Source organism: Carya illinoinensis, chromosome 1 (genome assembly GCF_018687715.1).
Source record: "Carya illinoinensis cultivar Pawnee chromosome 1, C.illinoinensisPawnee_v1, whole genome shotgun sequence".
NCBI lineage: Eukaryota > Viridiplantae > Streptophyta > Magnoliopsida > Fagales > Juglandaceae > Carya > Carya illinoinensis.
This window is the reverse complement of record NC_056752.1, coordinates 15,302,049-15,326,552: the sequence shown is the minus strand read 5'-3', so window position 1 is coordinate 15,326,552 and position 24,504 is coordinate 15,302,049.

The following is a 24,504-nucleotide window of genomic DNA, read 5'->3' as shown; positions in this document are numbered from 1 at the left end:
TCTTGTTGAGTAATGTGGAGTCTGGTTCACACCGCTCGAGCGGAGTCATTGGCCGCTCGAGCGAAGTCAGGCAGAGTCGAACGCTCGATGTTGGCTCGACAGTGAGCTCGAGCAGGAGGAGTTCGCTCGAGCGGAGGCATTGGCCGCTCGAGCGAAATCAGGCAGAGTCGAACGCTCGACGTCAGCTCGACAGTGGGCTCGAGCGGGATGCGGAAGGGAAGTTCGCTCGACGCGCGCTCGACACGCCGCTCGAGCGAACATGTGTTTTAGGGATTCCGCCGTTTGAACTATATATATGATTTTTGCCTCTTTTGTCTGTAACAGAGCAGCTACGAAAACACTGTGGATGAACAGTGTTGTGACCCATCTTGTAGTGTGATTCCTCAATAATAAAAATCCTCTGCAGCTCCCGTGGACGTAGGCAATTTGCCGAACCACGTACATCTTGTGTCGTGTGTGATTGCGTGTGTGATCGTTTTCTCATTCGGTGTTAATTTTTCAATTCATTGTCATCGTTTTTCACAACAATTGGTATCAAGAGCCAAGGTTCGGGTCTGAGGAGAAACGATGGTTGGAGATGAATTGAAGGTATCGGGGATCGAGAAGTTTGATGGCACGGATTTTGGATACTGGAGGATGCAGATAGAGGACTACCTCTATGGGAAGAAACTCCATCTTCCACTATTGGGGCAGCAACCGGAAAAGATGGATGATGCTAGTTGGAATCTGTTGGATCGACAGGTTCTGGGGGTTATTCGATTAACCCTGTCGAGATCCGTTGCACACAACGTCATCAAGGAGAAGACGACGGCGGATCTCATGGCGGCTTTGTCAGGTATGTATGAAAAGCCGTCAGCGAATAACAAGGTACATCTGATGAAAAAGTTATTCAATTTGAAAATGGCAGATAGTACGTCTGTTGCACAACATCTGAATGATTTTAATACTATCACAAATCAATTGTCGTCTGTTGAAATTGAATTTGATGATGAGATACGTGCACTGATACTATTGGCTTCATTGCCAAATAGTTGGGAAGCCATGAGAATGGCTGTTAGTAATTCTGCTGGTAAAAATAAACTGAAGTATGATGATATTCGTGATTTGATTTTGGCTGAGGAGGTGCGCAGGAAAGATTCAGGCGAGACCTCGGGTTTGAGTTCAGCCCTGAATGTTGAATCTCGAGGGAGATCACATGACAGGAATTCAAACAGAGGAAGATCAAAATCAAAGTATAGGGGCAAGAGCAAGTCGAGGCCTGGTCAGCAGGCAACTTGCTGGAATTGTGGCAAAGCTGGTCACATAAAGAAAAACTGCAAAAACCCCAAGAAGACGGAGAATGATAGTGCTAATGTGGTAACTGAAGAAGAGCTTGTATGGCCTGAAACAAGCTCCTAGACAGTGGTACAAGAAATTTGACAACTTTATGCACAGTGTAGGGTATATTAGATGTCAGGCAGATCACTGTTGCTATGTCAGGCATTTTGGCAATTCTTATATTATTTTGTTGTTGTATGTGGATGACATGCTTATTGCAGGGGCTAGTATTGATGAGATCAATAATCTGAAGAAGCAGATGTCAGAGCACTTTGCAATGAAGGATCTGGGAGCTGCAAAGCAAATCCTTGGCATGAGAATTGTCAGAGACAGAGTCAGAGGTACGTTGAGACTCTCACAGGCTGAGTATGTGAAAAAGGTACTCAGCAGGTTCAACATGGACAAGGCCAAACCAGTTGGCACACCCTTGGGAAGTCACTTCAGACTCAGCAAGAATCAGTCACCAGAGTCAGAGGAGGAACGAGATTACATGAGTAAGGTTCCTTATGCCTCAGCCATTGGTTCACTTATGTATGCTATGGTTTGTACAAGACCGGATATTGCCCATGCAGTGGGAGTTGTGAGTAGATACATGAGTAACCCAGGAAAGCAACATTGGGAAGCAGTGAAGTGGATTTTGAGGTACCTAAAGGGTTCCTCAGAAACCTGTTTATGTTTCTCTGGAGAGAGCTTGGAGGTGCAGGGCTATGTTGACGCTGATTTAGCTGGAGATATTGACAGTAGAAAGAGTACCACGGGCTTTGTTTATACACTTGGTGGTACTGCAGTGTCATGGGGTTCTAATTTACAGAAAACAGTTTCTTTGTCTACAACAGAAGCTGAGTATATTGCAGTGTCAGAGGCTGCAAAGGAGATGGTATGGCTACAAGGCTTCTTGGAAGAATTGGGTAAGAAGAATCAGAAAGGCACTCTCCACAGTGATAGTCAGAGTGCCATATTCCTTGCCAAGAATCCAGCATTCCATTCCAGGACCAAACACATTCAGATCAGGTATCACTTCATACGGTCATTGTTAGATGACGGACAGTTGTTACTTGAAAAGATATGTGGAAGCAAGAACCCTGCTGATATGTTGACAAAGGGTGTTACGCTTGAGAAACTGAAGTTGTGCGCAACTTCAGTTGGTCTTCTAAAATGAAGACAGGAGCAGTGAGTTGCAGAGGTGGAGGATATCATGTTTGAGGAAGACGGTGATACAGCGAGTGTACCAGTCTCCAAGTGGGAGAATTGTTGAGTAATGTGGAGTCTGGTTCACACCGCTCGAGCGGAGTCATTGGCCGCTCGAGCGAAGTCAGGCAGAGTCGAACGCTCGATGTTGGCTCGACAGTGAGCTCGAGCAGGAGGAGTTCGCTCGAGCGGAGGCATTGGCCGCTCGAGCGAAATCAGGCAGAGTCAAACGCTCGACGTCAGCTCGACAGTGGGCTCGAGCGGGATGCGGAAGGGAAGTTCGCTCGACGCGCGCTCGACACGCCGCTCGAGCGAACATGCGTTTTAGGGATTCCGCCGTTTGAACTATATATATGATTTTTGCCTCTTTTGTCTGTAACAGAGCAGCTACGAAAACACTGTGGATGAACAGTGTTGTGACCCATCTTGTAGTGTGATTCCTCAATAATAAAAATCCTCTGCAGCTCCCGTGGACGTAGGCAATTTGCCGAACCACGTACATCTTGTGTCGTGTGTGATTGCGTGTGTGATCGTTTTCTCATTCGGTGTTAATTTTTCAATTCATTGTCATCGTTTTTCACAACACCTCTTATATACATTTTAGGATATTATATTGAAAATATTTGATGTTATTTTCAAAGATATAAAGTTTTATGCAAAAGGATATTTGGTTCGGCCAAAGGATTGATATTTTTGGTTAAATCCATGTTTTGGGTGATTTTTAGCCATGTGATTTTGAGTTTAACGATTTGGATCAGCTCTAGAGCACCTTGTTAAACCAAGTAATGTTTTGGTTTAAAGATCTAATCTTTGTAAGCCATGGATCAAGTGGTTGATCAAAAATAGTTAAGAAACAAATTTTGTTTTTGGACTTAGGATGAAGCCGAATACTCAAAGTGTGCTTTTGTAATTTTGGTGACTTTTGTTTGATGATTTAAAGTATGGTTATTCTTAGAAATATGTTATGAATATATTAGAAGAAAATTTTAGTTTGATCATGAGTTTTGAAATTGGAAGAATTGCAACAAAAATGAAGAGTTTAAATTATGATGTTTTGGCCTTATGAGATTTTTCATAATTGTGTGTCATTCAAAATTGTTCTAAATTGAAATTTGAATTTATGACAAAATTTACATATTAGTATGTAAATACTAAATTTTGGTATTTTTGAAGTTAAGATGCAAAATCCTTAAGTTATGGGTAAAATTGTCATTTTTTCATATGTAGAGGGTAAAATGGTAATTTTATTTTAATTTAGTATTTTTTCCATGTTTCTAGTTGTTAATGATGAAGTTTCTAACTTTTAAAATCACTACTTACAGTTCCTCATGTTCGCACTTGAATTCTCATGGAAACGTAAAGATCGACGTAAGTTAGTTTTTAACTTACTATCAGTTTACGCTGTGTGTGATGGGGTAAAAGAACTAAAGTTAATGTGTGTATATTATCATATATGTCATGCCATGTGATGAGTGCATGAAAGTGCACTCTAAATACTCTATTATTGGATTAAAATACTAAAATGTGAATAGAAATCATAGAAATTAATGTATATTCTTAAATTGAGTTTCTATTTAAGTTGGGATACTCCTAAACAGTTTTTTTTATGTTTAATTTCAGAATTTATAAAAGAGCAAATCAAAATTCAGTCAAATTTAAAGGAGGCGCTTCGTGGGATTTGAAAGCAATTTGGATCAAGAAAAAAATATCACTAAAGGAAACTGCAAGAAGTTCAAATCTGAAATTTGATAGGAGACAGTCTGGACATACTTTAGTATTTTGACCATAACTTTTTATTCACATATTAGATTGATGCGATTCTTGATGCATTAGAAAACTATCTTAAAGAGATATAAATTTGTTCCCAGTAAGGATTTCCAAATTTGAACACCTGAAACATATACGTGGCTGCCAAGATGAGTCATAAAATTTAGGCGATTTGTTTATACTGAAATTATGAATACATTAGGGTTTCTTTCCTACCCTATGTAAGCATATCATTAGCACAAAATAGATGACAATAAGATGTACAAGAGACAGATTTGAAGAGAGGAGGAAATCACTTCCATAGCTATCGTTCACTTCAGTTTTCTCTAAAGATTTTTATTGTCCATTATATTTATGAGTAACTAAGTTCTCAAATAGGGTTAGAGATGAACTTGCATAGTAGATGATATTTTTAATTTATGTTTTTGATTTTTAATTATTAAAACTCTTTTGTTTTATCATTCTCAATTCATTATTGTTATTTTCTTCTCCGAATAATTATAGAATTTATTTTGTTTATGGATTCAGTCATGCTTTTTCTATTGAATGGATTGGTTCTTTGATTATATTTGGATCAATTATTTATTTATATTGATTTAGTTTTTTGCGCAATATCGCTCCCTGAGTATATTATCGTCGTTGGATTTTCTCAATAGGGATAGTAATTTACGTATTTTAAAAGTGGTGAATGATTTTTCAAAGGGTTATATTTGATTTAATTTTGGTTTATAAATCTATACCTTCCGATTGAGAATTTCAGAAATTGAGTTCCCAATTGAGTTATCCAATGAATTAAGAATAATTAAAATACCGGAATTGTACAAGGGATTCTCGACACTCTACTGTTCATGAATTTGATTGCTTCTTCCGTTAATAACTTTGCTTCATTTTAATTTACATTTAAAATTAATTTTTATTCTCCATTAATCATTTAATATTTTTCCTTAGTTTCTTTATTCCCAAAACTGCGCTACAACTACCGTGTTATTCTTTAGACGTAATCACCATGCCACGTCATTACGTGTTCATCTGTTACACATAATTTATTATGTCACAAAATACTTATCTATTACACAATATATTATATCACATATTGCTATATGTTACAAGTAAGTAATGTTATATATGTCATATGCTATATGTATGTCATGTTACAAAATATTCATTGTTACATGTATGCAATGTTACGAAATATTATTTATTACATGTTATGTTATGTTACAAAATATTGTCAGTTATAAGTTACGACATGTTACAAAATGTTTTCTGTCAAGTATGTAATATCTTTCAACTTACGTTCATGTCGTGTTACGCTATATCAGAACTTCTATCTTCTCATATTTCTGTTACTTTTCATCTCAAGTACAACTTGTGTATATTGAGAACTGCATTTCAAGTCATGTCAAGTTCATGTTCATGTACGTCCTCGTACAGTTAAGTTATATTTTAGTTCATGGTTATTATTATGCTATCGTGGTAACCCCATGACATTAAGCTACTCTATCGCAGTAACCCTATGAGTAACCCTATGAGACAAGATTACACTATCGTGGTAACCTCATGAGACAAGGCTATGCTATCGTGGTAACCCCAGGAGATAAGACTACTCTATCGTGGTAACCCTATGAGACAAAACTACTCTATCACGATAACCCTATGAGATAAGACTACGCTATAGTGGTAACCCCACGAGACAAGACTACTCTAACGTGATAAGCCCATGAAACAAGACTACACTATCGTGGTAACTTCATGAGATAAGAATGTGTTTAATGTTCACGTTCATGTTATGTTCAATTTCACGTTCATGTTTCAAGTTTATGTTCATGGTTAAGTTCATGCTCAAGTTCAATTTACTGAACAAGATTCTAAGTTCATATATTTCACATTCAAATTTACGTTCATGTCAAGTCAAATCTCAAATCAAGTTCATGTCATGTCAAGTCAAATTCAATTCAAGTTATGTAAGTTATGACATGTTATTGTTAAATTATATTATGCTTACTTATGACTTTGATTATGCATTCATATTTTTACTGTCATGCATACATCATTAACCTGTGTGGAAGTTTTCTATTAACTTGCTGAGATTTGTAATCAAATCTCACCGTGATAGTCCAAACTGCCACTCCCCCCAAATGGTAAGGTTGTATAGGAATCGGCCGGATTGACCTTCTCCAACTCGGACAGGCCGCCAGATTCAGGAACCAGCAGAAACCGGTGAAGAACCAGTCAGCCAGTTCGATCTAGGTTTGACCTTCGTTCAAACCACTTAATCGGCCGATAGTTTATATTATATTATTTTTACATATATATGATACAAAACCAAGTGAAACGACATTGTTTTGCTTTAAAAACTTATAAAAAAAATTAAAGGGAACGATGTCATTTGGTCTAAATCAACGTTGTTCTGGGCTAAGGTTGAGTAGTTTAAATCCTCCCCACCCTCCCCCCCCCCCAACTTTTCTTCTTTCCCCCACTTTTCTTCTTCGTCGTTCTGTGTCACAGCCATTGCCCCCAACTTGATTCTTCTTCTTCATCTTTGTCACAAACTCATAGGCACTGCCCCTCACTTTCTAGTTTCTTCTTCATCGTTTCTGAGTCTGACAACCGTTGCCCACTGCCTAGAGGAGTCCTCTCCACTCGCAGCCTCGCTTCTCTATCAGGCTTTCTTGCTGAAGAACCTCCATGCCCCACAACAGCCGTATCATGGCCAAGGCCCAACGCTTATCCCTTCTCTCATCTCTTTCCCTCTCCTCAGTCTCTAGTGACTGGTGAGGTCATTTAAACTTTAAATAGATTTTTTATTTTTTGCATTTTCTGTGAATTTGTTGGCTTGGAAACTGTTCTGGACCTCTGGTGATGGAGAAACTATTTTGGTGATGGGAACGGATTCAAACTATTAAACTGATCGGTACTAACCAATCGAACGCTGGCCAGTTCTCTTCCTCCTTGTCGATAGGTTTCGGTCTAGAAATATGTATTTTTTAGGTGTCGATGTAGTTTTCATTTTGGACCGTAACCACACCAAAGCCATTGGTTTTCAGCCCTACCAAATGGTAGAGCTTGTCTCAAGATCTAAAGGATAACCAAGAATCAGCCAAATGGAAACGATCAACTAGATGACAATATGATGTCGATGGATAGCATAGTAGTTACCTTAGTTTACTACTTGTACTTATAAAGTTCAATCTCTAGTACTCTTATGATTTCAATAATTTTGGACTCGTGTTGTAATCATAAATGCTTAATATTTCAATATGTATGGATTGTGTTTCAAGTATTTAGGATATTATCAGTTTGGTGCATAGTATTGCTCAAGAAAAAAAATTATCCGTTGCGAATATTATATAATGCTATATATATGTTAGGAACATTGCATCTTATAATATTATGAACAAAGACAGATAGCATTGTGTTGCATATCTCAACACTTCAAATGTTCATCCAATCTCAAGCAAAATTTAGAGGCGTTACATACTTATACCACACTTTTTGTTATAAGTCTCTAATGGGTCCTTCATTTATTAGATTTGAAAATTATAGTTATACAACACCCACCTTTTCTCCTAGCTTAAAGCAACAAATTCAGTGTGCACACGAATACGCTGTATGAAAATGGGAGTTAAAGCTTTTTCATTTATTTCATTGTCATGTCCCGGTTGTTTGTATTGTTGTAGCTTTTAAGTACCAAGATAAGCTATCCTTTTATATACCTAGACTAGAAAATTATTAAAACAAAAAAACTTCATTTTTATCGTTCTATCTTGTGTAAACTACTTTGGTTTGTCGATCTTTATTATAGTAAGGCCTTATTTGGATTGTTAGATAAAATTAGATGAAAAGTATATAAATAATAATAAAATAGTTTGTAAATAATAATGAAATAGTTTGAGTCAAGAGTTGTATTCAGTTTTAGAAAAGAAGAGAGAAAAAATTAAATAAAAATATTAAAAGTTAAAATATTATTAGAATATAATTTCTGTTTTAGTATTTGAAAAAGTTAAATTATTTTTTACGTTTTATATATAAGTTTAAAACAGTTTTAATGAATAGATGAAAAATTATAAAATATAAATTTTTTTCGGATCTTTCCTTTAAAAAAATATAGATTGTTTCAAATTTTCTAAATAACCTTTGGTTTGTTTAAGATTGATGTCATCTTCAATTTTTAATAGAAAATTTATAAAATTTAGACCACTCTCTCACTCTTTTTCATCTACATTAATGGGGTAGCATTGCTATCAACTGTTGAATTTCTTTGTTTTTAAAAAATATCAAAAGATAATAGAAAATGACACAATATTTATAAAAATGGAATGAAATTAAAATAGTAATATGCTATGTAGCATATATAGGAATAAACTTCTTTTCGTAATATGAATCCATAATAGTAGGTATTCCAATACATTGTATACCTCTTTTCCTTTTTTAAAATAAAATACACACTTTTAACTCTCTATTTATCAGTGTTTTATGCTTTCTACTTTAAATTAGTAAAGCTAATTTATTGGATCCATTTGGAAACATAATTATTATCAAATATTTTCAAATTATTTCATTCCTATTCACTATTTTTTATTTTACTATTTATAAACTATTTCATTACTATTTACAAATATTCTTAATATCTAAACGAAACCTATATCTTAAGCTTATATACAAACACACAAAATATATATATATATATATATATAATATTCACTCACCATAGAGATTGTGTCACATCTGTTTTTTTTTTTTTTAATTAATGTAGCATTTATCAAAATTTGAGAAAAGTGTTATTTAATCTTTTTTCATAATTAAAAAGTACAATACGTCAATTTTGATAACTTATAAAGGGTGATTGGAATGAGGGTACGTCTCTAGAAAGTCAATGAAATATACAATAAAACACTTTGTATCGTATTCTAAGTTCCTCTTATATAAATGTTTATATTCTTAATTAATTTGCTATTTGTGCCTAATTTTTCAAATTTCCTATATGCCCCCCCAAAAAAAAAAAATGAACCGTATAAATGTTTTAGAATTTTCAAAAAGCATGTAGATACTCCATTTTTTTTTTTTTTGAGATCATAATTCTTTTCTTTTTTCTCTCTCTCTCCACGGCCATTTCATTATCATTTTTTTTTCCATTTACAATTAAATATAATTTGTGAAATCGTAAGCGATTTCTTCTCATTTCCATCACTTTTTTTTTTTTTTTTAATTCTTTGGGTGACAAGCCTCTTCCACCTTAACATATTAGCAAAATTCCTTATTGGGTTAGTTATGAATTTAATTTTATATATGTGCATTTATACACAGGGTAATGCATGCTGGATAGAGTTTTAAGATATGCAAATCATGCACACTCCTTTTAAAAATAGTAAATCTTTTTATATGAATTCTAGATATATTCACTTTAAAAAAAAAAAAAATCATGGAGACTTACACACTTTAAGAATGTACAAATTATATCTCTTATATATATTTTCACCCAAATTAATACTCATGTATTTTTATTGATATATCTCGCATGTACATGCATGTGTTGAAATTATTTTGCAACATCTATTGTCTAGATTAAATGCAAATAAATTCAAATTACTTCGGTTGATACAGAATCAATACTATTAGGCCAAATGTCACTAATCTTCTTTAATGGGCCTTTGAGTAGGGCATCTCCATCAGCATGCTTGGAAATTGCAATAATATTTGTTATCAGAAGAAGACTTACATTCAAGACAATCGATCTGGTTCTGATAGAACTGGTAGTAGAATCGTAGAAGTAGTAATATTGGGTAATATCGGTTTCTGCTTGCAAAAAAAATCATTTGAAACAAAAGAATTAAGTTTTGGAAATTAATTTTTCTTTAAAAAAATAAAAACAAAATCGTATCACTCTAACCAAAAATATCGAATCGGTCCTTTATTACCAACTTAATATTGTTTATATTATGTTAACAGCTGGGGAATTGAGTTTAATACCATTTTTATTGGAAAAAAAAGGCCTAATTGCTAGTTTGGGTAGTGAAGTGTTTTTATAATACTTTATTATTTTATTATTAATTTTTACTTACTTTTTATTGCATGTGGAGATCCTAACAAAAACCTTGCACAATATTGCAATATACCGCGTGTCGTAGACAAAATAGAAAAAATAAGAAGAGCCAAGTACTCAATAAATTGGATCTAGGCTGAAGTCAAGGTAAACCACCAACAAAGTGATTTGCATATAGTCCAGTTGTTGGACTATTCGGGTGTAGTTTGAAACCACATCTAAGATCAAAGGATTGCTCTAATCTATTGCTCAGTGTTGTTGATAGAGATCTTCACATCAACTTCCCCTGAACTCTTGAATATGAAAAGTAAAACTACATATAGATTAGTAAGAATCAACAGTCTATATTAGCAACGATGCACCAAGAACACTAATGGCACCAATGCTAACATGTGGAGCCCAAGCCACAGTACGAGTATGGTGGGTTGTGGCAGATTTGAAGGATTTGGAGACGGAAAAATCAGTCGTGATGCCCTTGCAATGTTTGGGAGCTCGGATATGCGGCATATCATGGGCGGCACTTCTAGTGGTGTCTTGAAGATAGACACATGAATGGTGCGGCACGTGTGGTGTTTTGTTGGTTGGAGGGTAATAGATAAGACATATTTCAATCTAGTGAAAAAGAAAGGACAAAAAAATTTTCGGAGAGTGATCTCCACCCTCTTGTCCGATCAGGGACAGGGCAAAGAGGGTGAGGATTTTGTATGGATTAGAGAAGGTGGAGAAATGAGGTAAAGTAAACGTCGCACAACACTAAGAATTAAAATGGCCTTGAAAAAGGTAAATACCTTTTGTATATAGAAATAATCCCACAAATAAACTCAAGCTTTTTCATTTTATTCCAAGAAAATAGTAGCAATGGGGCTTAATGACACGTTGATAGCCTTAATTCCCAAGAATAAAATACATGTGCTCGTCTCTCACTACAGACCAATAAATCTTTGTAATGTACTGTATAAAATTGCTGCTAAAGTCCTTACCAATAGACTAAAGCTCATACTACCTGCTATCATAGCTCCAACACATTGTGCATTAATTCTAGGAAGATCATTGATCTCAAACAACATTATATTGGCGTATGAAACATTACACGCTATGAATAATGGAATGGGAGGGCACAAAAATGGTTAGATGGCCTTGAAATTAGAAATAAAAAAGGCATATGATAGAGTGAAATGAAATTTCTTAGATGTTGTCATGAAAAGATTGGGTTTTGCCACGAAATGGATTGATTTGATCATGAGATGTGTGAAGATAGATTCATATTCCATCCTCATCAATGGAATCCCCCATAAAAAATTTAGACCTTCAAGAGGAATCAAACCAGGAGACCATTTATCTCCATATCTCTTCATTCTTTACTCACAAGCACTAAGTTCATTACTTAGCTCAATAGAAATTCAAGGCCACATATCTAGAGTTCCATTAGCTCGAGGATCATTACATAATAATCATATCTTTCTTGCATATGACAGCCTCCTATTTGTAGAGCAAATCATCTGGAGTGGAGTAGGCTAATACAAACACTAGAGATATATGAGACAGCTTCTGGCGAAAAGCTTAATAAAGAGAAAATATCTATTTTCTTCAGTAGCAACACAAGGCAGCAAGTAAGAGACATTATCATAGTAGCAGTTGGGATTTGATCTTCCCAATCATATGAGAAGTATTTAGGTCTACCCTCAATAGTAGGCAAATCAAGATCAAAATCCTTCAAGAATATCTTGGATAACATCAGAAGTAAGATCAGCAATTGGAAGCTCACATTCCTATCACAAGCAGGTTAAGAGATTTTGCTCAAATCCATCATCCAAGCCATCCCTACTTATACCAAAGGAGTTTTTAAGCTACCAAAGAGCCAACTTGGAGAGATCAACAAGAAGATGCAAAATTTTGGTTGGGCCAAAATGAAGAGAGAAACAAAATCCACTAGATTAGTTAGAAACAGATGGGGAAGTCTCATGTCACTTCCTTCTTTACATATCTAACTTACTTTCCTCCCTTAACTTTTGCTTCTTAGTCCTATCACTTTCTTTTTTTTCCTTCTTGTTTCCTATGATGGCTTTATCATGGACTAGGATTGGTGTGTCTTGGGCCTGTAATATTTACCCCATGTATCTTGGTGAGTGACGGAAGAGGCTCATTCGCCATTGCCCGCACCATGCACGACCTCTCTGGTTGGGGACCACCTTGATAGCAATAGAAAGGACCAATAGTCCACGTGGTGGACGTTGGCACCCTTGCCAGGATCACGATTGGGCTAAGTTGGCGAGCAACTCGTTACCATACGAATATCTATAGTAGTAAATAGAAAAAACATTACAGTATATATAAACAGAGAATGAAATATATAGATTTACGTGATTCGACACAGAGTCTACATCCAATGATCGTTTAGAGGAAAAACTCATTATAATTTAAGTATTTTACAGTCTTTTATGATCTCTAGCTCGTACCTACTGTACAATAGGGGTTTGTAACCCATTTTGGCCTAAAGAAAATAATTTCTTTAGAGCTCTTGTCGTGAGGTCAAGCCCCTCATTTCTCATCAAAGCAAATCGTCTTTTATTAAAACCCTATCAGTGGTTGGTGAGGAATTCAATTTTATGTCACTTTCTTTTTTACTTATCTGACTTACTTTCTTCCCTCAGCTTTTGTTTTTAAGTCTCGTCACTTTCTTGTTTTTTCTTCTTGCTTCTTGTGACGGCTTTATCATGGAATGGGCTTGGTGCATCATGGGCCTGGAATATTTACACCAACATTACCCATCAAACAAACCTAATAAGAAAGAAAAAGAAAGGGTAGAGAGCTCAGGAGAACGAGAAATAGGTTTGAGAAAACGTTGCTCAACACATTTTTTTTTTTTTCCTTGTCATTAAAATTGGTTATAAATTTAAAAAAGGTCGAGACCTTTTGCGTGTGTACTCACACAATGATTCCAGCCTAAAAAAAACCTTAAAACTTTTTTCATTTTATGCATATAGTGGGGGCAACATATTAAATTATAACTTTTAAGGGAAATTGCATTGATACCCTCAAACCACCATTTTTTTTTTCAATTTAGACCATATATTATTTTAAAAAGTAAATATACATCATAAACTTTCTGTTGAACTCAAGATTTCAAGTTTCATGTGATTATAAATCTACACATGGATTTTGATGATAACAAATGAATTCAAAGAATAAAGAAGTCTCAAGCTCAAGTTGTCTACATAATGGAGTCAAGCACATCAAGGAAACAAGCATGAGCAAGAAGGGAACAAGTTCACATTAAAATTATAGAGTAATGTTGTAAATCTCTTCAAAATTCGAAATTAGGATTAATGCTCAAAATTAATATTTTATCATAAAGCATTAAAATACATTTTCCACATGTGCATGAATATTTTTGAAAATTAAATTTGAAAATTTTGAAAGATGATTGATTGTCATCTTTTGCATGTGCATGCCTTGATTAAAGGGTTGAACTTTGAAAATATTAAAGATGATTGATTGTCATCTTTCACATGTGCATGTTTTATTTGAATATTTTCAAAAGTGATTGATGCTTTTTTAGACTTATACAAAAAGTAAAAGATTAGGTTTGAATTTTTTGAAAATGAAAGTGTGCTCATTTTGTCATATGCCAAAAGTAAAATATTAGGTTTGATTTTTTTGAAAAAGTGAATGATGTTGTCTTTGACAATTGAGAAAGAAGAACCTTTTATTTGAATTCTTTGAAAAAGTGAATGATGTTGTCTTTGACAATTGAAAAAGAAGAACCTTTTATTTGAATTTTTTGAAAAAGTGAATGATGTTGTCTTTGACATGTGAATCTTTTTAAATTTGAATATGAAGTCTCATATGCCTATAAATAGATCATTTGAGAGCTTCACATTCACAACACCAAGAGCATACAACATTCATTCAAAGCTTTCATTCTCTCTTCTCTAAACATTGAGCCTTAATCCTTGTTCATTTTGAGAGATATAGCTTGCGCTGTATTGTTCTTATTTCACTCGTTGAGGAGTGTTTTCTGATAACCTACCCACTATCAGCTTTTGTATCAGAAAAAGGGTGTGTATAACCCTTGTGTGTGTAGAAAGTATTCTACACAGGGAATAGTTGAATCACCACGTGTAAGGTGATTGCAAGTGTAGAGGGTGTTCTACACGGATCCTTTGTAGCGGTGTTGTTCAAAGGTGTAATAGGTTTCTATCTCCACCTGAAGGAGGTTGAATAGTGAATTTGGGAATCCTCAAGGGGTAGCTTGAGGCGAGGACGTAGGCAGTGGGGCCGAACCTCGTTAACATACTGAGTTTGCTTCTCTCTTACCCTTACTCCTTATATTTATTGTTATTTCATATTTTGTTTATATTTTATATTATATATTTGATTTATAATTGTTATTTTTTTTAATACAACTCAATTCACCCCCCCTCTTGTGTTAGTCATCTGGGCAACAATTGGTATCAGAGCTAAGAGCTCTATTATAAGATTAACTATCTTTTGAGTTAAGATCTTATGGCTAACATTGCAGCTTCATTTGGTGAAGGTCAATCTAGTAGTCGGCCTCCACTCTTTTGTGGAGATAATTACTCATTCTGGAAAGTTAGAATGAGAATATTTCTTCAAGCTCAAGGTAGAGAAATATGGAAATGTATTGTAAATGGACCTTATATTCCAACAAAAGTGGTTGGTGGAGTAAAGGTCAAAAAGGAAGAAGAAGAGTTTGATCGTGAAGACGATAGACTTTATACTTTAAATTTAACTGCTATGAATTTATTATATAATGCTCTTAATGGAAATGAGTTTAATAGAATAATGAATTGCGCTACGGCAAAGGAAATTTGGGATAATTTGGAAGTAACTTATGAAGGAACTTCGCAAGTCAAGGAATCAAAAATTTATATTCTTACTCATGAATATGAAATGTTTAAGATGAATGATGATGAATCTATTTCTAGTATGCACACTCGTTTTACTAACATCATAAACAGCTTGACAGCTCTTGGCAAAGTTTATTCCAAGGTGGAGATAGTAAGAAAAATTCTCAACTCTTTACCAAAACGTTGGGAATCAAAAGTTACAGCGATTCTTGAAGCTAGAGACCTCAAGAAGCTCGAAGTCAATGAACTCATCGGGTCACTTATCACCCATGAGTACACATTGAAAAGAGGAGAAGAAGAAGGAAAGCCAAAGAAGAGCTTAGCACTTAAAGCTGTTCCTCATGAAAGTGAAAGTGATGAAGATGAGGAAAATGACGATAAAGATGAAGAAGTTGCGATGATAACAAGAAGAATTCAGAGGTTCTTGAAGAAAAATAGAACTCCTCCGAGGAAATCTTTCAAAAAGTTTTCCAAGAAAGATTCAGGTAAAAACGACACTTTAATTTGTTATAAATGCAATAAACCTGGTCATATCAAGCCAGATTGTCCTCTGCTAAAGAAAGATCGAAACAAGGGCAAGAAAGCAATGAAAGCTACATGGGATGATGATTCAAGTAGCTCAGATAGTGAAGCAAGCAATGAAGAATCAGCAAATCTTTGTCTTATGGCTAAAGATGACATTGAGGTAACAAATCTTGATAATATTGAAAATCCTTCATATGAAGAATTGCAAAATGTTTTAGAAGAGATTTATGAGGAATTTGAAAAATTGGGTATAAAGTATACTGCTTTGAAAAAGAAAAATTCTTCTTTAACAAACGAAATTGAAATTTTAAGAAAAGAAAGTATCATTTTGAAAGATGAAAATCTTGAATTGAATAAGAAGAAAACCGATTTAGAAAATATTGTTGAAAACTTTACGAATGGAAAAAGAAATTTTGAAAAACTTCTTGGTAGTCAAAGATGTGTTTTTGACAAGGCAGGTTTGGGATATATGCCAAAACAAAAATACAAACCTTATAAAAATTTCTTTGATAATCATTCTACCTCAAAAACTAATATTCAAAATTCTTTTCATAAAAATAATTTTGTCAAAAAAGGATATTATTATAATCATTCAAGTTTTTCATATATGTCACATGCTATTTGTAATTTTTGTAATAGAAATGGTCATAATTATCATACTTGTCCTATTAGAAGAAATCATACAATGACTATTAGGGCCATATGGGTACCTAAAAATCTTGTTTCTTCTAATACTAATAAATAAAGGACCCAAAGAACTTGGGTACCAAGAAAAATCATTTTAATTGTTTTTATAGGTATGCATGAAGTCATCCACAAGCAAAAATAAGTGGTTTTTAGATAGTGGATGTTCAAGACACATGACGGGAGACAAGACTAAGTTCTTTGATCTTAGATCTAAAGAAGAAGGACACGTGACATTTGGAGACAACTCGAAAGGGAAGATCGTGGGAATAGGTAAAATTGGTAATGAATCTTCTCTCATAATTGAAGATGTTCTACTTGTTGAAGGTTTAAAACATAATCTTTTGAGCATAAGTCAATTATGTGATAAAGGATTTACAGTTACTTTTAAAATGGATAAATGCATTATTTTGAATGATCATGATTGTAATATTTGTTTTATTGCTTTTAGAAACAATAATGTTTATATAATTGATTTTGAAGAAATTACCTCACAAGATGCTATTTGCTTGTCAGCTCAAAATGAAACTAGTTGGTTATGGCATAGAAGATTAGGTCATGCCAACATGGAACTTATTTCCAAACTTTCAAAAAATGATCTTGTGAGAGGTTTACCAAAAATATATTTTCTTAAAGACAAAATTTGTGATGCATGTCAATTTGGTAAACAAACAAAAACTTCTTTTAAAACTAAGAAACATATTTCCACTACTAGACCATTGCAACTGATACACATGGATCTTTTTGGACCAAATAGAGTTGCAAGTCTAGGAGGAAAATATTATGCATTTGTTATTGTTGATGATTTCTCTAGATATACTTGGGTCATCTTTCTTGCTCATAAAGATGAGGCACATAATGCCTTTACCAAGTTATGCAAGAGAATTCAAAATGAAAAGGGCTATACTATTTCAAGTATCCGAAGTGATAGGGGAAAAGAATTTGTTAATAAAAATATTGAAACATTTTGTGATGAAAACGGTTTTATTCATAATTTTTCTGCTCCTCGAACTCCTCAACAAAATGGGGTAGTAGAGAGGAAAAATAGATCTCTTCAAGAGATGGCAAGAACAATGCTCAATGAGAACAACTTGCCTAGTTATTTTTGGGCCGAAGCGGTAAGTACTGCATGTTATGTTATAAATAGAGTTATGTTAAGGTCTAAATTAGATAAAACCCCCTATGAGCTTTGGAATGAGAAAAAGCCCAACATTGGTTACTTTCATGTATTTGGATGCAAATGTTTTATTTTGAATGACAGAGATAATTTAGGCAAGTTTGATGCAAAATCTGATGAAGGTATTTTTCTCGGGTATTCTACTAATAGTAAAGCTTATAGAGTATTCAACAAAAAGACTTTAACTGTACAAGAATCTATGCATGTAGTATTTGATGAATCTAATTCTCCACTCTCCAAGAAATCTATTGATGAAGAAATAGAAGGTATAAATAACACAGAAAGTCTCAATCTCAACAAAGAGAAAGCAATAGAGGAAGTTCAACATGGAGCCATCAGGAAAGATCATCAAAATTTAATACAAGATGCAACCAAACAGTGGAAATTTGTGAAAGATCATCCAGTGGAACAAATTTTGGGAGAACCTTCACAAGGTGTAAGTACTCGATCATCTCTTAGAAATATTTGTAATCATACTGCTTTTCTATCTCAAATTGAACCCAAAAATATTGATGACGCACTTCTTGATGAATCTTGGATTCTAGCTATGCAAGAAGAGTTGAATCAATTTGAAAGAAATGATGTTTGGACACTTGTTCCTAGACCCAAAAATTATACTATTATTGGAACAAAATGGGTTTTTAGAAACAAGAAAGATGAGTCTGGAGTCATTACTAGAAATAAGGCTCGACTTGTAGCCCAAGGTTTTAATCAAGAAGAAGGAATCGATTATGATGAGACATATGCACCTGTCGCAAGATTAGAAGCTATTCGAATGCTACTTGCATATGCTTGTTATAAAGATTTCAAACTTTTTCAAATGGATGTTAAAAGTGCTTTCTTAAATGGTTTTATAAATGAAGAGGTATATGTTGAGCAACCTCCAGGTTTTGAAAATCATATTTCCCCAAATCATGTTTTCAAACTCACAAAAGCACTATATGGACTTAAACAAGCTCCTAGAGCTTGGTACGAGAGACTCAGTGGTTTCTTGATTGAAAAAGGTTTTTCAAGAGGAAAAATCGACACAACTCTTTTCATTAAATATGAAAATGATGATATTCTTTTGATTCAGATTTATGTTGATGATATAATATTCGGTGCTACTAATGAAAATATGTGTCAAGTTTTTGCTAAAACTATGCAGGAAGAATTTGAGATGAGCATGATGGGTGAACTTACATTCTTTCTCGGATTGCAAATTAAGCAAGCAAAAAGTGGGACATTCATCAATCAATCAAAATATATTAAGGAATTACTGAAGAAGTTTGGGATGGAAAATGCTAAGGAAATTGGAACACCAATGAGCCCATCAACTAAACTTGATAAAGATGAATCCGGTAAGCCAGTTGACTCGAAGATATATCGAGGTATGATTGGTAGCTTATTATATTTAACAGCCAGTAGACCAGATATTATGTTTAGTGTGTGCTTATGTGCACGTTTTCAATCATCTCCAAAAGAATCACATTTAATTGCAGTTAAGCGCATTCTTAGATATCTTAGTGGTACAATTAACCTAGGGTTATGGTACCCTAAGCACACATCTTTCGATCTAATCAGCTACACAGATGCAGATTATGCTGGCTGTAAAATAGATCGAAAAAACACTAGTGGAGCATGCCATTTCTTAGGTCATGCATTAGTTTCCTGGTTTAGTAAAAAACAAAATTCTGTTGCACTATCTACTGCTGAGGCAGAATATGTTGCTGCGGGTAGTTGTTGTGCTCAAGTTCTCTACATGAAGCAACAACTTGAAGATTTTAAACTCATGTATAATCACATTCCAATCAAATGTGATAATACAAGTGCTATAAATCTTTCAAAGAACCCAATACAACATTCTAGAACTAAGCATATTGAAATAAGGTATCATTTTCTTCGAGATCATGTGCAAAAAGGTGATATAATGTTAGAGTTCACAAACACACACGATCAGTTAGCAGATATTTTCACAAAACCTTTACCAGAAGATAGATTATGTATGATCAGAAGAGAAATAGGTATGATGCATGCTATGAATATCTCTTAAAAGATAGACCAGAGTCAATAAAAATAGAGATAGATTTTTTTTAATACTTTTACATAAATTTGAGATTCTTAGCCTCATGTTTGAGACGCTCATTCTCTTCATACAATATCATGTCATTCTTATTCATGGGAACCGGCAAGCGGAATGAAGAATCTAATAAAGATTTCAACTGTTTATTCTTCTGCCGAATGATTCCTTCCCTTGTGTGAGACTCTTGAACAATTTGTTGAAGTACAACAATTTGTTCTTTGAGCTTTTCAACTTCGTGATTTTTGGCTTGTAGCCGCTGAGAAAAAGCCACAATAGAGGAAGAGTAGCGAGTCCCAAGACTCACCAAGTCATAAATAGCATCAGAATCTGACTTATTAGTCAGATTATTATTTTCTTGCTGCAACATGGCACCAATGGTAGCTGCAGAAAGAACAGGAGGTTGAGATGCAGAATGCCTCATGGATGGATCTAGAGAAATGTTAGAAGAATGAGCCATTGAGAAAAGAATAGAAGGCTTAAAACGAGAATGCTGAAGGAATGCAAATGAGTTATAGAGATGAGATGAAAACTTGATGCGGATTAGATGAACTTCAGGACTGATTTTATAGAGATAGCATAAAGAATAAGACAAACTATTTTCTCTTCAAATCTTATTTAGTCAAAAGAAATACAAGATATGCTGGACACACATTGTCAAAAGTTTTCTTACTAAGCCAGCGAGATTAACAGTAGATTGTCCCTATTTTTCTAGTAAACGATGAACCTCTGCTGTTATCTGCCGATGTTGACCTTGTATCTGAACCCTTTCTCGTTCCAGCTCTTCTATTCGTGGTTGCAGATCATGAGCATACCAATCTGCAAATTTTTTCAACTCTTGGTTTTCTTGCTTTAGCCTTTTATTCTCACTATCCTTATTAGCAAGCTTCTGTCGTAACTCAGATATTTGCATGTTAAGATGATCAATCTCACTCACCCTCGCCATTAACCTTCGAGACATGATCGTAACAGAGGCGGCATATTGATTACTGAGCATTCTTGATTCTGCAATAATCTCAGAATCAGCCTTACTAGAAAAACGGTTCACTGCTCCTATCATGGTATTGACGGCCTCAGGAGAGAAGATTGATGATTGATGCGTCAAGGGTTCCTGATTCAAGTCTGGAACATTAGTGGAAGAGAATTGCTCAGCCATTCTATCGTTGTGGAAAAACAGAACTCAGGTCAAGAAGTGATTATTTTTTTGGCATCCGATAGATGAAAATGATCATTTTTTTATAGAAACTCGGAGCCTTCAATCCCGTTTGTCAACAACATCAGGCGATTGTTTAAATCTTCAGCCGTATTAAATTCATAGAGTTAGGCCTCGAGGCTTTGCAGCACTTGTCGGGTCACGGACGGCTCCATTTTTCAACTATCTACAGTGACTATTAAACGCATCGTTTTCTTCAGTCCATTTTCTTGTTGCGGATCCTTTTTAATGATGCCAAAAGGGGGAGAAGTGTTAGACTAGAACATTAACATTGTTTAAATTGCTAAACTTGTTATATATGCTTGGAATTATATTTATACTTTTGCTTGAAAAACTAACGCATATTTTCAGGGGGAGCTTAAGTATTAATATAGGTTTCAAGTTCTATCAAATATTTGTCATCATCAAAAAGGGGGAGATTGTTGAACTCAAGATTTCAAGTTTCATGTGATTATAAATCTACACATGGATTTTGATGATAACAAATGAATTCAAAGAATAAAGAAGTCTCAAGCTCAAGTTGTCTACATAATGGAGTCAAGCACATCAAGGAAACAAGCATGAGCAAGAAGGGAACAAGTTCACATTAAAATTATAGAGTAATGTTGTAAATCTCTTCAAAATTCGAAATTAGGATTAATGCTCAAAATTAATATTTTATCATAAAGCATTAAAATACATTTTCCACATGTGCATGAATATTTTTGAAAATTAAATTTGAAAATTTTGAAAGATGATTGATTGTCATCTTTTGCATGTGCATGCCTTGATTAAAGGGTTGAACTTTGAAAATATTAAAGATGATTGATTGTCATCTTTCACATGTGCATGTTTTATTTGAATATTTTCAAAAGTGATTGATGCTTTTTTAGACTTATACAAAAAGTAAAAGATTAGGTTTGAATTTTTTGAAAATGAAAGTGTGCTCATTTTGTCATATGCCAAAAGTAAAATATTAGGTTTGATTTTTTTGAAAAAGTGAATGATGTTGTCTTTGACAATTGAGAAAGAAGAACCTTTTATTTGAATTCTTTGAAAAAGTGAATGATGTTGTCTTTGACAATTGAAAAAGAAGAACCTTTTATTTGAATTTTTTGAAAAAGTGAATGATGTTGTCTTTGACATGTGAATCTTTTTAAATTTGAATATGAAGTCTCATATGCCTATAAATAGATCATTTGAGAGCTTCACATTCACAACACCAAGAGCATACAACATTCATTCAAAGCTTTCATTCTCTCTTCTCTAAACATTGAGCCTTAATCCTTGTTCATTTTGAGAGATATAGCTTGCGCTGTATTGTTCTTATTTCACTCGTTGAGGAGTGTTTTCTGATAACCTACCCACTATCAACTTTTGTATCAGAAAAAGGGTGTGTATAACCCTTGTGTGTGTAGAAAGTATTCTACACAGGGAATAGTTGAATCACCACGTGTAAGGTGATTGCAAGTGTAGAGGGTGTTCTACACGGATCCTTTGTAGCGGTGTTGTTCAAAAGTGTAATAGGTTTCTATCTCCACCTGAAGGAGGTTGAATAGTGAATTTGGGAATCCTCAAGGGGTAGCTTGAGGCGAGGACGTAGGCAGTGGGGCCGAACCTCGTTAACATACTGAGTTTGCTTCTCTCTTACCCTTACTCCTTATATTTATTGTTATTTCATATTTTGTTTATATTTTATATTATATATTTGATTTATAATTGTTATTTTTTTTAATACAACTCAATTCACCCCCCCTCTTGTGTTAGTCATCTGGGCAACAATTGGTATCAGAGCTAAGAGCTCTATTATAAGATTAACTATCTTTTGAGTTAAGATCTTATGGCTAACATTGCAGCTTCATTTGGTGAAGGTCAATCTAGTAGTCGGCCTCCACTCTTTTGTGGAGATAATTACTCATTCTGGAAAGTTAGAATGAGAATATTTCTTCAAGCTCAAGGTAGAGAAATATGGAAATGTATTGTAAATGGACCTTATATTCCAACAAAAGTGGTTGGTGGAGTAAAGGTCAAAAAGGAAGAAGAAGAGTTTGATCGTGAAGACGATAGACTTTATACTTTAAATTTAACTGCTATGAATTTATTATATAATGCTCTTAATGGAAATGAGTTTAATAGAATAATGAATTGCGCTACGGCAAAGGAAATTTGGGATAATTTGGAAGTAACTTATGAAGGAACTTCGCAAGTCAAGGAATCAAAAATTTATATTCTTACTCATGAATATGAAATGTTTAAGATGAATGATGATGAATCTATTTCTAGTATGCACACTCGTTTTACTAACATCATAAACAGCTTGACAGCTCTTGGCAAAGTTTATTCCAAGGTGGAGATAGTAAGAAAAATTCTCAACTCTTTACCAAAACGTTGGGAATCAAAAGTTACAGCGATTCTTGAAGCTAGAGACCTCAAGAAGCTCGAAGTCAATGAACTCATCGGGTCACTTATCACCCATGAGTACACATTGAAAAGAGGAGAAGAAGAAGGAAAGCCAAAGAAGAGCTTAGCACTTAAAGCTGTTCCTCATGAAAGTGAAAGTGATGAAGATGAGGAAAATGACGATAAAGATGAAGAAGTTGCGATGATAACAAGAAGAATTCAGAGGTTCTTGAAGAAAAATAGAACTCCTCCGAGGAAATCTTTCAAAAAGTTTTCCAAGAAAGATTCAGGTAAAAACGACACTTTAATTTGTTATAAATGCAATAAACCTGGTCATATCAAGCCAGATTGTCCTCTGCTAAAGAAAGATCGAAACAAGGGCAAGAAAGCAATGAAAGCTACATGGGATGATGATTCAAGTAGCTCAGATAGTGAAGCAAGCAATGAAGAATCAGCAAATCTTTGTCTTATGGCTAAAGATGACATTGAGGTAACAAATCTTGATAATATTGAAAATCCTTCATATGAAGAATTGCAAAATGTTTTAGAAGAGATTTATGAGGAATTTGAAAAATTGGGTATAAAGTATACTGCTTTGAAAAAGAAAAATTCTTCTTTAACAAACGAAATTGAAATTTTAAGAAAAGAAAGTATCATTTTGAAAGATGAAAATCTTGAATTGAATAAGAAGAAAACCGATTTAGAAAATATTGTTGAAAACTTTACGAATGGAAAAAGAAATTTTGAAAAACTTCTTGGTAGTCAAAGATGTGTTTTTGACAAGGCAGGTTTGGGATATATGCCAAAACAAAAATACAAACCTTATAAAAATTTCTTTGATAATCATTCTACCTCAAAAACTAATATTCAAAATTCTTTTCATAAAAATAATTTTGTCAAAAAAGGATATTATTATAATCATTCAAGTTTTTCATATATGTCACATGCTATTTGTAATTTTTGTAATAGAAATGGTCATAATTATCATACTTGTCCTATTAGAAGAAATCATACAATGACTATTAGGGCCATATGGGTACCTAAAAATCTTGTTTCTTCTAATACTAATAAATAAAGGACCCAAAGAACTTGGGTACCAAGAAAAATCATTTTAATTGTTTTTATAGGTATGCATGAAGTCATCCACAAGCAAAAATAAGTGGTTTTTAGATAGTGGATGTTCAAGACACATGACGGGAGACAAGACTAAGTTCTTTGATCTTAGATCTAAAGAAGAAGGACACGTGACATTTGGAGACAACTCGAAAGGGAAGATCGTGG